The sequence below is a fragment of the Lepisma saccharinum genome, chromosome 21 (assembly GCF_977018435.1).
Source record: "Lepisma saccharinum chromosome 21, izLepSacc3.1, whole genome shotgun sequence".
NCBI classification, from domain to species: Eukaryota; Metazoa; Arthropoda; class Insecta; order Zygentoma; family Lepismatidae; genus Lepisma; species Lepisma saccharinum.
In genome coordinates this window covers 36870489-36889201 of record NC_139249.1, presented here as the reverse complement: position 1 = coordinate 36889201, position 18713 = coordinate 36870489, and the positions used below count along the sequence as shown (strand labels likewise).

The 18713-nt window shown below is 39.9% G+C and overlaps 1 protein-coding gene across 4 annotated transcripts in view; it reads right to left on the bottom strand.

The window, feature by feature from the left end:
• The window catches only part of LOC146004507 (PTB domain-containing engulfment adapter protein 1-like), a 162920-nt gene that overhangs the window by 56552 nt on the left and 87655 nt on the right, over positions 1-18713 (bottom strand). The window contains exon 1 of one of the 4 annotated variants that reach the window (XM_083143376.1): positions 13955-13975. The exons of the other annotated variants lie outside the window; for them this stretch is intronic. The gene's annotated coding sequence lies outside the window, so the exon portion shown is untranslated. Of the gene's footprint in view, positions 1-13954; positions 13976-18713 lie in introns of those variants that run through there. 4 annotated transcript variants of the gene reach the window in all.

Genomic DNA, 18713 nt, shown 5'->3' with positions numbered 1-18713 from the left:
CAGACAATTGCGACACGTCGCTTAAAGAGAAATTACCGTAGTGAAACAAGTTGAGGCCAGGATTACAGCATCAAGTCTCATAACAACATAACCTGTTTGGAAGATGATGATACTCTGTTATACATGAAGTATATGCCAATCTGGATAAAGTTGCCCTTTGTGCATTTCGTCGTGCTATGAAGGCACACATGGACTGTGGAAGTAAGAATGCACATATAATACGATCACGCTCCAGCTACCTCTACCTTCAGATACTCATTTACTGAGTATCCAGAACCTCATATCGACGGAAAAATTCATACAAGAGACCGATCAAAAACTCTTCTCTCGCACGAGAGTCAGACATCTTATCAACCGAACAACCTGAGTACTAGGTAGAAAGTTAGGAATTATTAACATCTCTTAACTTGTCTTGCATCCAAATCCATTTGTAGTTTTAGTTTCAGGTCGAAAACTAGGTTCACCGACGATACAGGTGAGAGTATTTGCTATGGCCCACTCGCGGACTAAAATTTGGCCTAATGATGCATAAAAAAATTCTGTAATAGAGCATTTGTGTTTGTTCACGCAACGACAGTCAAATTTTGGAAAGTATCACCCTTACTACGTGGAAGGATCACGCACCCCTTATACACCAAGTATGCGTAAAAGTCTTTACCTTTAGAAGTTTACGACATATGGGTTATACGTCACTTCTACCTCAATAGAGGGCCGCGTTGCAAAAATCAATGTAATATCAACAAGTACTAAAATCACCCTAAGTGTTAAGGTAATCCAATAATACACAATAGCCCCTTCAAGAGAAACATGTATGTATAATATATATATATATATATATATATATATATATATATATATATCGCTGTAATTGGGCATCTGTCTGTGTTCCCAATAAATAAATTTCAAATCTACACGAACCTATCATTTTGATATGATAATTCTTCAGCTTTCCTTTCATTACCTCCACTAACTTATAGTTTCAATTAGTAAACAGGCATTTATTAAAGCAGTTACTGTTCCCGGATGATATCTGCGTACACGGTGGCGGCCATTGGGTGCCAAAACGAAGGGGTAGGGGGGGGGGGCAAGGACATTTTACTGCAAAAAGTGGAGGGGGAGGCAACTGCCTCCACGCCCCCCTAATCGCCGCCATTGTGCATACAATTTCTCTCAGAGTTCTTCCTCGTTTGTAATCTTATCTACCCAATGAGTTTTTAACATGCTTCCTACCCTCATCCCCCAACTTCCCGCTTTTCCTTATTCCTCATCAAGGTCGATGTCTGTCCGCATAGTTGCGCACTCCACATCAACTTGCTGTTCTCTTTTTTTGATACCAAGTCTGGTTTAGTGTATTTGAAATCTCCTAATATATACAATGAATATCTACTTCCTAATTTTCCTTTCTTTCTTCTGCGAGTACGTACACTTATTCACTTGTTTTACCGGTTCTTTTACATTTACTAAACTCTTATGGTGCAACAACCCTTTTAGGGTCAATGTCTGCCAAACTATACCCTGTCCCAGCTAACTGTGGAGCAGGGCCACGCATAGCGGCAGAGGACGAGGGAAATCTAGTGGTGATTGCGCAGCGTTGCCAACCGTACGGTCCTGACTGTACATGTACGGAAATTTCATGGCATGTACGGACGTACGGTCCAGACCTTAAATGTACGGCTTATCAAAATTTGCACTTGCTGTTCTATCCCTAATATTTCCCTAAGAAATTCTTAAACCAAGCGTACGGACCTGGAGACAAAAATGCTACCCGTTTGCCATGTGCGTACGGTATTGTTGCTCTCAAAAGTTTGCAACGCTTACAGAGCGAAGCAGGGAAATCTGTAACTCCAGTAGCCCATTACGCAATCACGTTTCTCTCACTGTTCATTGGTGGAGCCGTCTCGCGCCACTACTTGCGCAGGGACTTGTTCTCGTTCGCCTGGTCTACACTTAGCTGGTACAGGGTATACTTTTCCATTGGGTGACGCGTGGTCAGCGCATCTAGTCCCGACGCCGATGTCTTTATACTTGGCGTACAGCAGAACTGGTATAACGAACAAAACCAATAAGAAAGACATATCGGAAAACAGATCGAAAAACGAGAGATGAAGTATGGATCGTTTGAAGAGAAGACTTGTCTTCTACATTCCCTAATAAGTATTTATTTGCTGTTGTAGACATGTTTATAAATTAACCAGAATTAGTATTCGTTTAGTACGACGAAGATTGATTGCAAGTAATGCCAAGGCTTAAGTAATGTCTTGTCTTGGTGCAATTTCGGAAGAATGTAATTACGAGTAGCCAGGTTTACACATTACCATGCTCGTACGTGGATAATTTTTCAAATTGGTATTTGCAGGTTCAATCTTTAAATACGGAAAATGTAGACTGAGAAAGCTCTTATTCTGTTATTTGCCGGTGCAACAACAAGGGTACAACTGCATCAAGGTAAGTTTAAATCAAATATGTCTGATATGGACAGCCAAGGTTTGGTTTATAGCTTGCATATGCAGAAAACCCAGTTGACAAGGACTTGAAATTCAACTTTTAAATTGTATAAATATCCAAAATCTACTCATCGTCTGCGTGTCACTCATAATGTACAGTGGGATGCACACGAATTGCTAGGCAAATTGTCCATGACTATTTTCATTAATTTTTCCCTTGCATCCTACTGTTTTAGGGACTGAATTCTTACGTGTGCTGGTGGAGACCTTGTCTGCTGCTTGGTGTTTTATTTCAATTTCCGAAGCTCTCGTTACAGAATAAACATGGACAATTTGATTGGTAATAGTTATGCATCCCACTGTACAGTTGCCACTGAGCGGATCAGTAAGTTTCGGCAGGTGTTATGTAAATGTGCTTTTATTGATGTAGCGAATTGGTCTAATGTAAAGTATTTTTAAAGTTTGGCTTTACAACTGCGTCCCAAGATGACTGAAGAGCTATTTTGAGTTTAGTGTTCTGCATACTAAAGAGTTTGTAATCGACTGTGGTTAGTGTACAAGCATTGTCACAACCATCACTGAAGGAGATTACGACACAGGAAGCGATAAACGCGAAATGTTACCATTTTGCAACATAAAACACGCACTGCTATCAGGTCTCACCTCAATTGGTGCTTACAAATGCTAGTCTTTCTGTTCACTTTGAACCTTAACGACAATTGCGACACGCACATTAAGTTCAGACAAAAAAAAAACGATTACTCAAAACTAATAATTTTCTTTAGTAATGACACGAACGAAATTTCTCCCTCTTCCTACATCGTGTCACAAGAACAGTTTATGAAATATAGTTTCAGGCAATTTATTTATAGGTCAAGGTTAAATCTGACTACACCATCATATGCAGTATGCTATTACTTAAATGTATAATTCATTGGAAGTCTTAATCATATTACACACAGAATCCAAAATGTGACAACACAAATATGTTTACACACAAGTGTAAAAGCCGATCTCCGTGATGGAGTGGTTATCACGGCGCCCTCGATGCCAAGGGTCGCGGGTGTTCTTTGTGTCTCATCAATTTCATCGTCGCATCATGAAGTTGTCAACAATGTGTGTCCGCAGTGGAGATGGATCGTGGGACTATTTTTACCCTAAGGCAAGAGCGTTGAGCATCGGGAAGCTTTCAGACCGAAGCGACACAAGCATTCACCGCTCATGCGCGAACATACCGAGGCGACACTATACTGGCCGCTGAAAAAAATTTCTAGTTCAAGCAACTTGTGTCCATACGGTCTGAAATCTCTTACGTCATTCTGAAACCATTATCCAATGCACATAATACTGTATATTACCCCTTTTAAATGAACGTGGAATATCTACGTTCTAAGTATACATGCACAACAAACTGACAACTAGGACAGGGCTAGAACTTCATGCAATATTATAAGGGTTTGAATTCAAAACACTTATACACACAATCCAAACAGAGTTAATTAACAAAAACAATTATTTTATTGCTCCTGTAATATATTAAAGTGCATAAAATACTTTGTAATGTACCAGCACGCGCGAGGACAAATTATGCAGAGAAATAACATCAAAATGTTATCATTTTCCAGCTGCTATTCAGTTTTATGCAATTAAAATGCATCAACTGGCCAGATCAGGAACGATCATTTCAAGGAAATCAATCATAGATTAGGTGCACCACTAGTACATAAATTTTATGCATTTGGGGCTTTTTGTGAACAAGGTGTTTTGACACGCACCATAGCATATCCGACGAACAGAAGAAAAATCACCTCAAAAGGATAGGTCCAATTGTTTTTGTATACAACATTCCGTGCTTATTATGTTGAGCAATGCAAAATAAAAAGGCCTGAGCTGTACGAATACAATTGAAAAACGAACTACTACCTGGAACGGTACTTCATCCCAAGTAGTAATTTGTGACGAGGCAAATTCATATTTCAACCAGCCAGGAAGCTGTTAATAGCCATTCCAGCATAAACAGTGCTATTTTTCAAACTTGCTGACTGGAACTTTGCAACAATTGAACGAATGTTATTTGCGGGAAACAATAAAAGAAGTCATACTTTTGTTCGGGTACAAGTTGTACAGCTGCAACTGAATAATGTTAGATTGTAAAAAGTTTACTGATAAACAGTGCTCGAGGTGGGGGAGGGGGAATTCGGGGGGATGCTCTCCCTGCCAGTTAAGTAATAGCTTGAAGCATCCCCAGTTGGGATAATTTGCATAGGTGTTCCCACCTACAGGACAGTCTCCACGATGATCCATACAAGAATCCTCCACCTATCCCCAAACACGACCAAGTAACCCCCCCTAGAAATTCCCACTTCCAGTGCCATATTTATTTCCATTCTGTCAAATAGCACGCGAGTATTAGAAAATACGAGAGTAGTTTCATTACAAGTTACAGATTTCGCCTCACGTTGCAGTTGTAGTGGATTAAGGTAATTCACACTTTTAAAATCTGTTTCACCTTTCATCTATTTTCTTCTGGAGAAGAAAAGAGTGGGCTCTTCAATTTAATTTTCACTAAAAAATCAGTAAGCTTAGAAAAAGTTCCCATTATATTCTAATACAAGCGAGTATTTTGACAATTCAATAAGGCCTCTCCCATGTTGTAGTAGAGTACAATAAAGCCAATCAAGGGGTCCCCGGGTTCGAACCCCGGTGGAGGCATATTGCACAGTGGTTCGGATCCCACTTTAAACTAAGTCCAGTCCCGATTAGCTTATCTGTGCATGAAGTGGACAATTCAAATATGTGCACCCTATGTCAAACTCTACCTCATTCCCTCAAGCATTTTGCTTACTTTCTGCCTCCTTTGGTTAATCGGGACAATAAGGATGAATGATAGTCCCTTTATTCTAACAAAAGAACGCCGATGAGTTTCAAACCCAGCGGGTTGAGTCGAGGTTTCTTTTTTACCTTTCTACGTTCACAACTGAGTATACTCACTGGTGGTGTAAAAGTCTGGTAGTCATAACTTTCAAAAGACAGCTTCGTTTAAAATGCCTACTGCAACAGCTGTGAACGAGCATATATTGTTGTAACCGACAGGTTTTTGTACACATATCAGCACTGTTACGTACACAACAATACAATGTTGAAACTACTACATTTTGTTCGTGTTATAAGCTATGCTTACAGTTATAACTTCAGTAAAAAAAAAAAACAAAAAAAAACATTGGTGCCAATCTTCGTGGCGGAGTGGTTAGCGTCACGTTATACGAAGCCAGAGGTTCCAAATTCGAACCCTGGATTAGGCATGGATGTATCAGTGTGTTTGTCCCATCCCATCAGGTTATCAGTCATCCCCCATCGTCGCGAATAACCATAACCGTCGTAAAATAACCGAAACACAAATGAAAACCACTGGTAAGGAAGCGCTTGCAAAAAATGAGAATGAAACTATATTAGGAATGGCTTCAAGCTTATTTAATGAACCATAAAGGGTGGATTCTGGCATTCACATAATATGAAGACCAGATGGGCTTGAAAAGATGAGAGATGGATGGTCAACACCAAGTTTTCACCGCTATCATTACAAGTCGGTACGTTCAAGACAATTGCGGTATCAACGAACGAGGAGATGCATAATTAACGCTATTAAATGCCCATCAACATTAACTTTCTCCATTCTTCGCCATTACTACACAACACGTGCGAACAGTTTAGTAACCTCATAAATTATGTAGGAAAATCTCACTATAATCGGTACAGGGTTAAGGGTTGAAAACAATACGTAACATCTGAGGGTAGAGAACTAGCCTACTGATTAAGAGGGATTAGCCAATTTTTGGAAACGGCAAGTAGGTGTTACAAAACAGGTAAAAAAGGGAGAAAGTGGTTACTGGGCCAATGGAAACAAAGGTGCGAAGCTGTATCTAATTTAAAAAGCGAGAGAAATCCGAAAAAGGCGAAAGTTTTCTCTTACAATTGTTGCACGTTCAATTTCGATGACCTGTGATACAGCATGCAAATCAGAGAGGAAACCACTTGCACATTACTTCGACGTGAGAAATCTAGCACAAGGGTTAGCTCTGAGTCTAAGTACGAAGGAGCACAGATCTTCCCTGATACTCAGTAGTGCCCCCCCCCCAAATGATATGGCTTCACTAGAACTAGGTACGAAATACAAACAGCAATACCAACACAGGAGGATGACAGTGGCGATTAAAGTAGAGGTTTACAACAGGAAAATCTATGTAATTCTTGATTGAGATAGGGTTATAATAATAAAGATGAAAACACGCGCCGCGCTACCGTGATGTTGCGCCCGTGTGAAGTGTAGTTCTTGTGTAGTTACACGAAGCCACATTGGAATTGCCGACGCCCCTTGTAGCCAATTCAAAAAGGTCTTTGTCTAACCAGCCTCGTGAATGACTTGCAGCTTCATTAGTACCACACAGGCATAACTTTAACAAGCTCTTATCGAAGGATTAGTAGTGAGAGGCAGAGCATTGTCGTGGTGAAAGAAATTACCCACGAATTTCGTAAAGGGGTAACTTTTTCCTAATACTCAAGAGGTATATGTTGATCAGGCACGTATCTAGAAATATATTTCGGGGGGTGGTCCGAATCAAGAGTCTCAAATAATAATATAAATATTTAAATAAGTAAAGTGTACATAAATCTTCTTTGGTACTGCCCTTGAAAGCAGTAATATCCCAATAAGTTCAGAGCAAATAAATAACCATCGGTTAAACAACAAATTCTAAACAAGTACATTTTCATTATTTAATGCAGGTACTTGGTAAGTTTCGGAGGGCAGGGGGTCCGAACCCATCTGAACCCCACTTAAATACGTCCTTGAAGTTGACATGTTGGATTTTTTCTATAAAAGCTTGGTCAAGGGAGTACCTGCACCAACCGCTTCTAGGCACGCCACATAACACCCGAGATGCATATCTATGAAATATCTATGAAGAAATTATTGAAATATTGTGGAAAGTGTCAGATGGAGGATGTTTGCTCAAGCCATAGCTCTCTGCACAGTGATGATCATCAAGCGCAGGATGCTTTGCACAAGATTTTTTAGTTGTTGGGTGTGCCGGAGAGGTTATGTGGAATACACACTTAGGAACATACTGACAGGTGTTGTAAATGTCAGTCGGTCACATATAATGTTCAATAGACAGCTTCGTTTAAACTGCCTGTTGCAGCCACAGCTGTGCACGAGCGGTTTTCGTATATATACATCGCTGCTGTTACGTGTGCATACAGATGCATCTTGCAACAGCACAGTAAACGTGGTTGCAAGGCCAGAGCGGACTCAAAACCGCAAATTACGTCGGCAATGCAAACTTAAAAATTCGCCTGCGCTCATCTCCAGATGAAAGATCAGTAACGATTACAAAAAAAATGACTAGGCTCTAGGTCATTAACATTTCAAACAACCCTCGTATAATATGCATGCATACCGATTCCGTAAACCTATTTGAACGTGACGTACAATTGTTACCGAAGTTGTAATGCCTTACAAATCTCACCCTTTCAATTTTACGATGCATACAGAGTACTTTGAAGAACAGCAGTTAGCTATAAAACAGTACATGCCACCGCAGGCTTTGACGTCATCGTTAATTTCACGCACAAGATTATATGCACCGGAAAGGAATGCACACGGAATACATGAATACATTTTAGATTTCGTCTTCCATCACGTGCTCGACATTGAGAATTTTATGTAGCGAGTGAATGCTTCCTGGTGTTTCGCACAAGCTGTTTGAGAAGGCTTGAAAACTTCTCACGTTTTACACGGCCATTACTGCCCTGGCCTCCCAGGCATTGTGGTCTCGGAGCTTGATGTTCGAGAATGGTCGCCCAAGCAATGTCGTAGGCTCGGAATAACTTCTGTTGCGATGGAAAACCTCCCGCTCTGCATTTACCTTTAAGCCTGGTCCACACACACAGTTTTGCATGATCATGCCAGATGGATCAAACACAACATTACGTGTGAAGGCAAGTTTGACGTCTTGCATGAACCGAATGAGGTTTGACGACCGCTCGAAAAACGGACGAGCTGGAGCTTTGTTTTCAAGCAAAACTTAAGACAAGTCGTTGCATGTAGACATAGATCCGGATAATCGGTCAAACTTTGCTTAATTTTGTGCCGGGTCTCGTTGATGTTGGACGAGTAATGCCTTGTTTGTTTTTTTTCATTTCTGGGGGTTACTAGCGTTAATAATTTACAGTAGGTGTCCATATCCATACGTAAATAATTATGTCATTCCTCATGTTCCTGCCCCAGTGAGCGATGTGCCTATTTCTTTTTCTCACTGCACACAGTAACATTATATTATAAACTAGCTGATACTCGGCGTTGTCCGGGTATTTATTTATCCCAATCTTGTATTAGACAGAAAATAATGAATTCTAACTATAGTGTAAAATGTCACTAATTGTAAATGTGATCGTGAATGTCACCAATTAGCTTAGCGACTCCGAAAACTATGGATTCGACACTAATCTAGGTCATTTGTGGCATTTTATTTTTCACCCCCTCTCACCCCCCCCCCCCCATGCCGATGGGTGATGACCTTTGAGTTGAACCGCATTGGGAGTGTCACTAAAACTATGGATTCCATTCGCAAGACAGCCTGAATGTTAGACAACACGAGAAACACTATCGTTGTGCGGATTGCATAAAGTCACGGATGTATGTCTGTGCGGAATTTAATATCGGTTGATCTAGATTATTTTTACATGTCACCCTTTCCCACCCCACCCCTAGGGCTGCCAGGGGTATCTTAACCCCACAGTATTTATTTCCAGGTTGCAAGTGATACGTGTACCAAGTTTGGTTGAAATTGCTCCCGGCGTTCGAGAGTTAGGCCAGAACAAACAAACACACACCCACCCACACACACATTCATTTTTATATAGATTTTTAAAAAAGAAGATAGTGCTTCATCAATGTTTTTTCTTTCCTTTTTTTAATGACTGACGAAAAGACAGAAAGCATGAATGGTGTAGCCACATGTTTGGCGCCAGTTTTATCTCTCCAACTTACCTTATCATTAGAGAATGGATTTTAAACCGGGTCTCTCGCACGGTAGTCAGACGCCCTAACGCCTGAGCTACCGCGGCTCTAGTAGTACACTTTCTAGTAGTAATTATTATTATAAAATATTATAAACTAACAACAATCAAACCGATTTTATATAGCAGTTTGTTTTTATACCGATCGCTTGAGATATATATTTTAGGACAAGAAATCAAGTAAAATGAACACACTTTGTTGAGTCTTTTCGTGAGATTAGCAATTTATCCTCTTTTTATCCCCTCTTTGATGCTTCAGCACCTTCTTCCTTCCTTTTCTGTCATGTTTTGTTAAAAAAAATTGACAGAAAAATAAACTATTTTCATTCTTCTTGAGCAGCTACATACAATCCTAGTCTAATTTTGTAGAGCAGAACGAGAGCTATAAAATGATATAATATAATCATTGTAGCCCCAATAGTTCCCAATGTAATGTAGCAAAACCCGCGAGAGAAATCAAACCTCAACAAAACCTATTCGGCATAATCACAGTTCTCTATGCGGTCCGCGCTCATTATATACAGAAGGCGCAGAAAAAAAGATCATTGAATAAAGGCATTTTATCAGCACCATTTTCTTTTTTGAAAACATTTTCAGAACCTTATTTTTTTCCTTTCGCGACCATAATCTTGCACCTTCAAATCCTTTACCTACTTATTATGCAAGACTGATGGCAAAAACATTACGGTACTCCGCGTACACGTGGCAACTTAACAAAGCTACCTGCAGTACTTATCACCATGATCAACATTTATCGTTCTTCCTTTACCTCGTACAGCGACTAGTTATATACCAATAGACATCGGTCCTCCTGTACGCGTACAGTCAGGATTTCTGGAATAAAAACATGCCCTAAAATTCATATTTCCTATATAACCTTTTGGCGGGAATGTAAATATCAAGACATACCGGTAATACACGATGCAAGGTTGCATTTCAAGATAGGGTGCAGGGTGCAGGAATGTCAATGTTTTTCGAGGTGGTTTTGTTTTAAGTCAACTGTATGCAGATAGGCTAATCTGAGACTAATCCGAACCATTATGAGACTACACTGGAACCCTTTGATCTCAAGGCGACGACGTTATCACCACACCATCCAAGAGGCCTCACTTGTTTTTCAAAAAAATCCTAAGAACGGCAATTTTGCAATGACCGTATCAGTCAAGTATGGTCTCTGAGCTACCTTACAAATTCAATGACATTCTTGTCTCACGTCATTAATCCACTTCCAAGTTCATCACTCACCCCTTGTAACACTGGCATTGTCATTCCCCTTCAAACTCATCCCTCAGACCTTTTGGTTCAAACTATACCATGCACATACTTATACTTTCATTATCATGCCTCTGTTCATATAAAACTGGCTACTGATTAACAACGCATATCGAGATTACACACTTTGGTATGTTAGTGTAAATGCAGTTTCAGAGAGTTTTGTAAGGTAAAACAAGAGTAGCCAGATTTACTTTCAATTCAATCCTTCCTCTAACGCTGTACTAATATTGCAAGTACACCAATAAAAGCACTGGCAATAGATACACTTAAAAAATGTAGTTTTACAATCGAACATGTTATAAATTTCTTGAAGATACTTCCCTAGCTCTAATCAAATATTTAGTTCACTACCTTTCTTGCGCCGTCAAGTACCCACTTGCCCATTCATCCCTTCTTTAGTATTTTTTTTCAAGTTTCTGAATTTAAAAACGCGGCTGAAAGTTTTCAGGTCACACCATTCCTTATTATAGTTACGGTTCTACACTGTAAAAACTGTGGTAGAATAAAAACTAACACCAAACGTGGTCTTACAAAACACCCAGACTTAGTGCAAAAAAAAAAAAAAAAAAATGTGTTAACGTGGAATTGATGTTGTTCAGCACCTTTATTATGCCACTGGCTGTCCAACACCAAGTGATCCCCAGTTCAATAACCGGTGGAGGCACAGTGGTTCGGGACTGGACTGTAGGTCCAGTCCCGATTAGCCTTTCTGTGCATCAAGTGGGCTTGAAACAAAACCTAAAACCAAGTATACACCTGTAAGTCTTCTCACTTTCTGCTTGCCAATTTTTAGCTGTTGGATAGGGGGGGATATAATTTATATACTATGCCGGTGCTTCAAGGATAGTTAATAGAATCCCCTCAACTGGGAAATTTTCGAATACCACACTTGGCGTTGTGTTGCACCCATTGCAATGATTACTATGATAATCAGTGTGTGTTTTTAGAGTGTACTACTAGCGGAATACCAAGTTCGCTCAACTGAAAAACAAAAGTGCTACTAAGGAAAGTTAAGTTTGGCAACACTGGACACAGGACAGATGTTGCACCTCCTCGCAGAACACCTACAGTAATAACAGGCATGAACAGCGTATAGTTATCACAATCATTTTTTCAGGTGGGTCGTGGAGATACTTGCTCACCTTCAAACAGAACGTAATTAGGGGAACGGAGAGTCCACAAGTGAAATCTTCGAGCGAGCCAATTATGCCGCGGGTACGGAATGCCAGCATTTGGAAAGTTAAGTTACCTCGTTGCGGTCTCTTCTCTCGCTGCAGGGTGTCGACAATGCTGGTACAGCAATGCATGTTTATTCACATGGATACAAAGGACATGCGTTTGCAGTCATGAGCCAGACATTTTTGAAGGGGCGGTCAGGCCATTGATAGCACTTTCTAGTATAAAAAAAAGTGCTTTGAACCACGGCATGAAGGCGTATTGGGGGTGTGGAGTTAGGGGCCCACACTTTCTTGATCACGGCAGAAGGTAGGGGTGACGTGATCAGCACCACGCCCATGGCCGCCTATATCCCCCAGATTTCCACCATGTACCTAGTTTATACGACGCTGTGTGGGCGCCAGAGCCGCTTGAACAAGTGGGAAAAAATCCCGGTTCTCCCCCGCCGGGGATCGAACCCGGGTCTCTTGCATGGTAGTCAGACGCTCTAATGCCTGAGCTACTGCGGCTCTAGTAGTACACTTTCTAGTAGTAATTATTATAAAATATTTTAAACTAATAACAATCAAACCGACTTTATTCCAAACTTACTAATAGTCAAAGGTTTGTTGTTCGAACTCTGATATAACACTTTTTTTTTAAACTTTGGAAACATTTATTCCTTTGACAAAATTGTGGAATATAAACACATAACCTGGTTCCTGTATTCTACGCATTTTTGTCCGATCTAAAGTAGTTTTTACTTTGGTTATTCTCTTCGAATACTAACATTTCTCCTGTTAACAAAAACAAGCTACTGTTCTACCATTTTTTTTACTAACTTGAAATGCACGATGCCAATTTCGATGGACCGGTTCGACCCCAACACCCACCTTCCCGACACCCATGTTTGAGTTGAACTTCATTAATTTACAAGTAACAGGTTATGCAGGATTAAGGTTAAAGAGATAAATGGACACGTTCTACAAATTCTTGACTTATAGCTACTATTCATATGAACTCAATTAGACTATAGTTCCCGTGTTACGAGTCCTTTAAGTTGAACTGATAAGAGCAGCAAGTTGGGTCGCCACAAAGGGGAAATAGCCGGCACGAGCCCACCACAAACTCATCTCACACATACACACACACACAAGCATGAATTAGTTAAATGAAAAGGACACTTAATAATTAGTTCACCTTTTTACACAAACAAAAGTATGTAATGCCGCTTGGAACCAAGTATCTTCATTCCTTCGGAAAGATTAGTCTAAAAAATATCCAAGTAAGGTACAGAAGACAGTATTAACACTAACTACAGCTATTCATGTGCTGATATTGATTTTAAAAATAGACAATTAGCTCGTGTAGAACTTTGTGTGAATAGATTTCTAATCTCACGTTTCTACCAATGAGAATCGGAACAACGAGAATGAAATGGGAAGTGATGAAACGTATGCCAGAACAAACTCAAAATAAACAGCATTGTTCCTGTATGACAATGTAACACCAATGGACATTCTACGTATTTTGCATCTTTAGCTACTCTGATTATGGCAAATATATGGAGTCTACAGCGACTATTTCAAAGCCTATGCGCCGCAAAATAAAACATCTGCATCCTCTCGCCATCACAGACTGTTTCGTTTGGTTCCTTCCGCTCCCTCAGGGATTCCTACAGAATTTTCCCTCCAAGCAGGGTGCAAGTTGTGGGGTCGGGGGCATGAAAGTATCTCCAAAATGTCAAATTATGCATGTACAAACTTTTAGATGGGTGTGTGTGTGAAAATTTGAGGCTGTGTCGATAAATCGCTGATTCCTATCTTCGGCTGTATGCAGATGATACCGAACTTAAATTCTTCAGTCTGTAGAAAATTTAAACAGCCTAAAATGTCAATCCTTTTTCTGGCAGACAAATTGAGTGAATCTGCGTCAACGTTTCTTTGAACTTTACCTTGCTTTGAACCTTTTGCATCAGATTCACCTTAAAAATTACTACATACCTTAATGCGACAAGAAATCGGCGAACCGCCCTTCGAAAGTATGTCCAAACAGGAAAGACTGAGAACCCTCGACAAAGTGCACAGCAAGAATATGAGGTCTTGAGACGCCTCCACTCAGATATACATTCCAGTGAGCAAAAAAAACATTTCGCAGACTTGCCCTATCACAATTCGGCCCCATCGCAATTGGCAAGGTCAAGAAAGCTGAAGATTATTGCAATCATCTTCGAGTACGTGCTTTGGGTTAGGATACATTCTTCCCCCCTTCGGAGGGCCAAGTGGCGCAAACCTAAACAAATACACTTGTAAAAGGACATCAAGTTTTTCCACTGGGACACGCTCAAGATAAGTTAATATTCAAAAAAAACACGTACTGCCGAGCGCTGCGCAATATACCAATGACAGGCCATCCGACAAGGTTATCAAGAACATTTGTCCATATCTTCTTGCCCGCAGCAGTGTGTCAAAGCACTTGCTTCCAACAAAGGCTCTTTGCTTCTAATAAAGCATGCAAATTGTGCCAACAAAACCCAGCCGGCATCATTGTCTCCAGTTAAGATTCTTGCGTAAATGGAGCCCAATGCAGAATTTCCCTAATTAACACTGCAGCGCGAGCTCAAGAATTGTCACTGACGGTTGAGCAACTCGGGACTTGCTGGCTGCGGTGGATCTTCTGTTACGTGCACTACAACTGTTGACAATGCCTTCGCTACGTTACCGGTTTCTTGTACGAAGACAAATTTCCCTTCCATGCATAATACACACTTTCCTCCAGCGCCGACTGTTCCAGAAGCAAAGATTCTCCTTGCAAGATTAATGCTACAGACTTCAGGCCCACAACTTTCAATTTCAGTCTGATCTGTTGTTGATTTACTTTACACAGTATGTTGCTCGTCTGCCCCTTTGTTCTAATCGCGACTATAAGGATGAATTGTGACGAGGTGAAACGGATGAAGGGACAAACGCATTTGGACGGCAAAATACAAACCCCCACAGAGGATTATACAGGTTGTTGACCAGGCGTCAGGGCCTAGTTAGCATACAAAAATACACCCCAGGGTGTCCTACGTGGAAGACACGTTGACAATTGAGTGACTTCAGAGAAGATCACTCCATACACCCCGTATGATCTGTTCAAGACTGAATAGGCCAATATATGTTGTGTTGTGGGGATCCGGCAAAGGAGATCCTTGCAAAACATACGACGAAGAAGGAACGTTTAATTTGAAAAGAAGTTGACCAGTTTGAATTCGGACTGTCATCTAATTTCTTATACTTTAGGTCTCTCCAATGCCGTTGTGGTAACGTCGCCACCTTGTAATCAAGGGACCCCGGGTTCAATCCTCGCTGGAGGTACACAACAGTTCTGATCTCACTTTAAACTGTAGGTCCAGTCCTGATTAGCATATGTGCATAAAGTGAATCTTAAAAACAAACTTTGAACTAATTATTATCTGGTTTTAAAACAAATGAAATTTGTAATTTCCATTGATTAAATATGACAATGATTTTATTATGAAGATTACCGATATGATTGCACTCAGCACCCTAGAATTTGCTTCGACATTCGGGCAACTGTTGATAGGATGGAATAAAGGTTTGATAGGATGGAATAAAGGGAGTTATAAAGAGAAAATGGTAACAATCCATGTAGGGTAACCAATCAAGAGTAACCTGGGACCGAACTTCGGGGAGTTTCACAAGAAAAAGCTATTCTGAAGAACAATTTTGCCCCTTATTTCCCACTCGTGATTGCAATTTTGTCCCTCATTTCAATCTTTACCACCTCGTAACCCTGGTAAATTGCGGAAATGTTGCAAATAAAGAGCACAGTTATTTTGTATTTCAAAGTTTGGGGGCAATTCTTCACTGATGTTCAGCTACATATCATGTATACTGCCAGTATTATCGAAAATTCTCCAGTCATAATTCTGCGAGCGTGTGCAGTTTCCAGAGAAACAAGGTCCAGTATCTGGCACCTACGTTAAGGACGAAGACTCACCAAGAATGTAATTACCGAAGGCCTTACATGCAGAAACCTGACGCGGCATGTTGCTTCACATGCGTCATTCACCAACGCCCACCTGCATACAACCAGCTGATAAGGTCGTTGCCATTAGACTGTGTGAAGCTTCATAGGAGATGCGATGACGATACCTGGATGTGTGTGTGTGACGCCCAATACGGGTTGAACGTCCAGAATCATCCTCGGTACACGGGGGAACACGTGGCTACTTCCTTAGCATTTCCAACTTTCTCCGTCACACGCAGAGCACAGTTTATTTTTGATTCTGTGTATATCATGGGAATGATTCCTTGACAGATCGAACGCATTGATTGGTTATTTTCTGCTACTTGTGGTTAATCACGAGTGACGATATGATGAAATGACATTCACAAAGAACACACACTCTCAGGCAGAGATTCGAACCAGGGCCACCTGGCGTCGTAGGATTTCAAGACATCATTGAGTTTGGAGATGATGGGGTGGATCAAGAAGTAAACAATGCAGTAGGTGGGGGATGATTATTGGGTGGAGGGCGGAAAGTGTGATATATTCCTGAATATACAGAAATTAACGCTGAGAAAAACTAAGATCAAGGTGCTTCGTTAGGACACACATGTATGCATATTTCCTACTTGACAAGAGCATATGTTAACCATATATCGATCATATTCAGGAGATTTATCATATTCTTATAAAGAACTTGTTATACACTTCGCTACTTCCCAAGTGTATTAAATTTGATAGGTCGTCTTGTGTTAGTCACAATAGAAAGAATATTTTACATGTACAGTCATGGACACTTCTGGGTTGTAACGATTCCATTGAAAGTCAATGGAATTGTTATAACCCAGAAGTGTCCGTGACTGTACAAGACTAACAGACTATCATTTGAAAATTTTCAGAAATAGTCGCTATATATTGCAATCATGGATCATAAAATGAACTAAGCATTTCAAAATATCTCCACATATGGTATTGATACTTGAAATGATATAATAAAACGTACCTGTAAATTTTAATAATTTTTACAAGTTTATCCTCTATTTTATTCTTACACAATTAGTTCACACCTTGAAAAATAAACAATTGGAATTTAATATTATGCCTAAGTTCGTTTCTTTATTTTGCAATATTTAGGCGATTTTTATCTCATAAAAGTCCTAGTACTATTAATTATAATATGCTGTACGGCCATGATACTAAAGGACTCAATTTTTAAAAAAACAGTTTCTCTCTGCTTTTCCACGATAAACATCAAAAGAAAATCTATAGTATGATGGTAATAGAGTGTGTTCCGTGGTTTCACGATCTTTATACCGAAGCCTCCAGGTTCAAAGTTCAGCCTTCATCAATTTTATCTATCATTCATCCTCACCCTCATCATCACAATTAAGCTAAAAAGCCGAAGAGACGTAAAATAAACACAAATGCCAATCAAGACATTTGATCTAATATGCCCGAGGTTAGCTTCAAAGCCACTGACCGAAATGCGGTTCAATGTTATGTTTACAAACAAAATGCATTCCTGCTTGTTTCAGCAATTTGCTTTTCGTCAGTTCGAAATGAGCTGAGTTAAGAGAACAAAGAACGTACTTGTAAGATAGCATCACATCTTCAGTCATCGCCATTAGAAGAAATGCAGGTTCACTGCACAGACTGCAAAAAGTGCATTTGCCCTTCCAGGCTTCTTAGCGGTACAGAGAAACAGCAATTTATCCGTGGCACTGAACCGTGAAAACTACACCAAGATACTAACTGGGTGTATAATGTAAACAGAATCCATTTGGGGAATGCTAAGCGCCGCAGGCCATCTACTACAATTGATTTGCGACAGCAACAGTCTCATTCTGACTTCCCTAATGAATTTCACAGCTCGGTCAACTATGGTGGTACCATTGTAAGGTTCTTGAGCTAGCCATTTCAAAGCTCCCATCAAGTTTGTAGATGAGAAAAAGAAAATTAAACTATCACATGTTATAAATGTTATGGAGATTGCCAAGATATTTAAAAAGAAGTGACTAATTTCCCGAGGGCAAGCCAATCTGACAAGACCAACGCAACGCCAGATTAAGAATTGTACGCAGCAGCTCAACATTTACTAAATTCCATAGGGTGAAAATTATCACAACACAGCATAACACATTTTTATGGTATCCATTTACAATAGATCTTTTCATCAAGTTTCCTGTACCGTTCAGCATATTATTCGAATCTCTCTGCACTGACAATTCAGGCGTATATAGAATCAAAATCTCCAAATTAATTTTAAATTTTTTTTTAAAAAAATCTTGTATTTCTACGTACAAGGAATTGGCATTTTCATTCACAAGCCCCTTCATTATTGTTGAAATTAATGCTGAAAACAACTCAGTTTCAATACACGTCACATCCATGACATTCACTATTTTCAGAAGCAAAACACTGTACAACCCTGTGGTCCATTCAGAACGCGCCATTTTCTCCCTTGAGTTATTTCGTTGTCTTTAAATGTAGACGAGAAATTATGATTGATAACGATAAGAGCCTAATTATCATTACAGCTGTTGATACAACGTGCTCATTATTTAGGTAATAAACATGTCTGTAAACATGTAAAGTTAACTTTATTTCCCTTTCTTATTTTAGTATAATGGAAACCCAGAGTAAACAATCATATTGTAGGTACTGTAGTTCAATTTGGAAACAAAAACCGCCAAATCCGTATTTTATTATCAGAATCTGCCATATCCAATCAATATTGCTCTGTAGTTT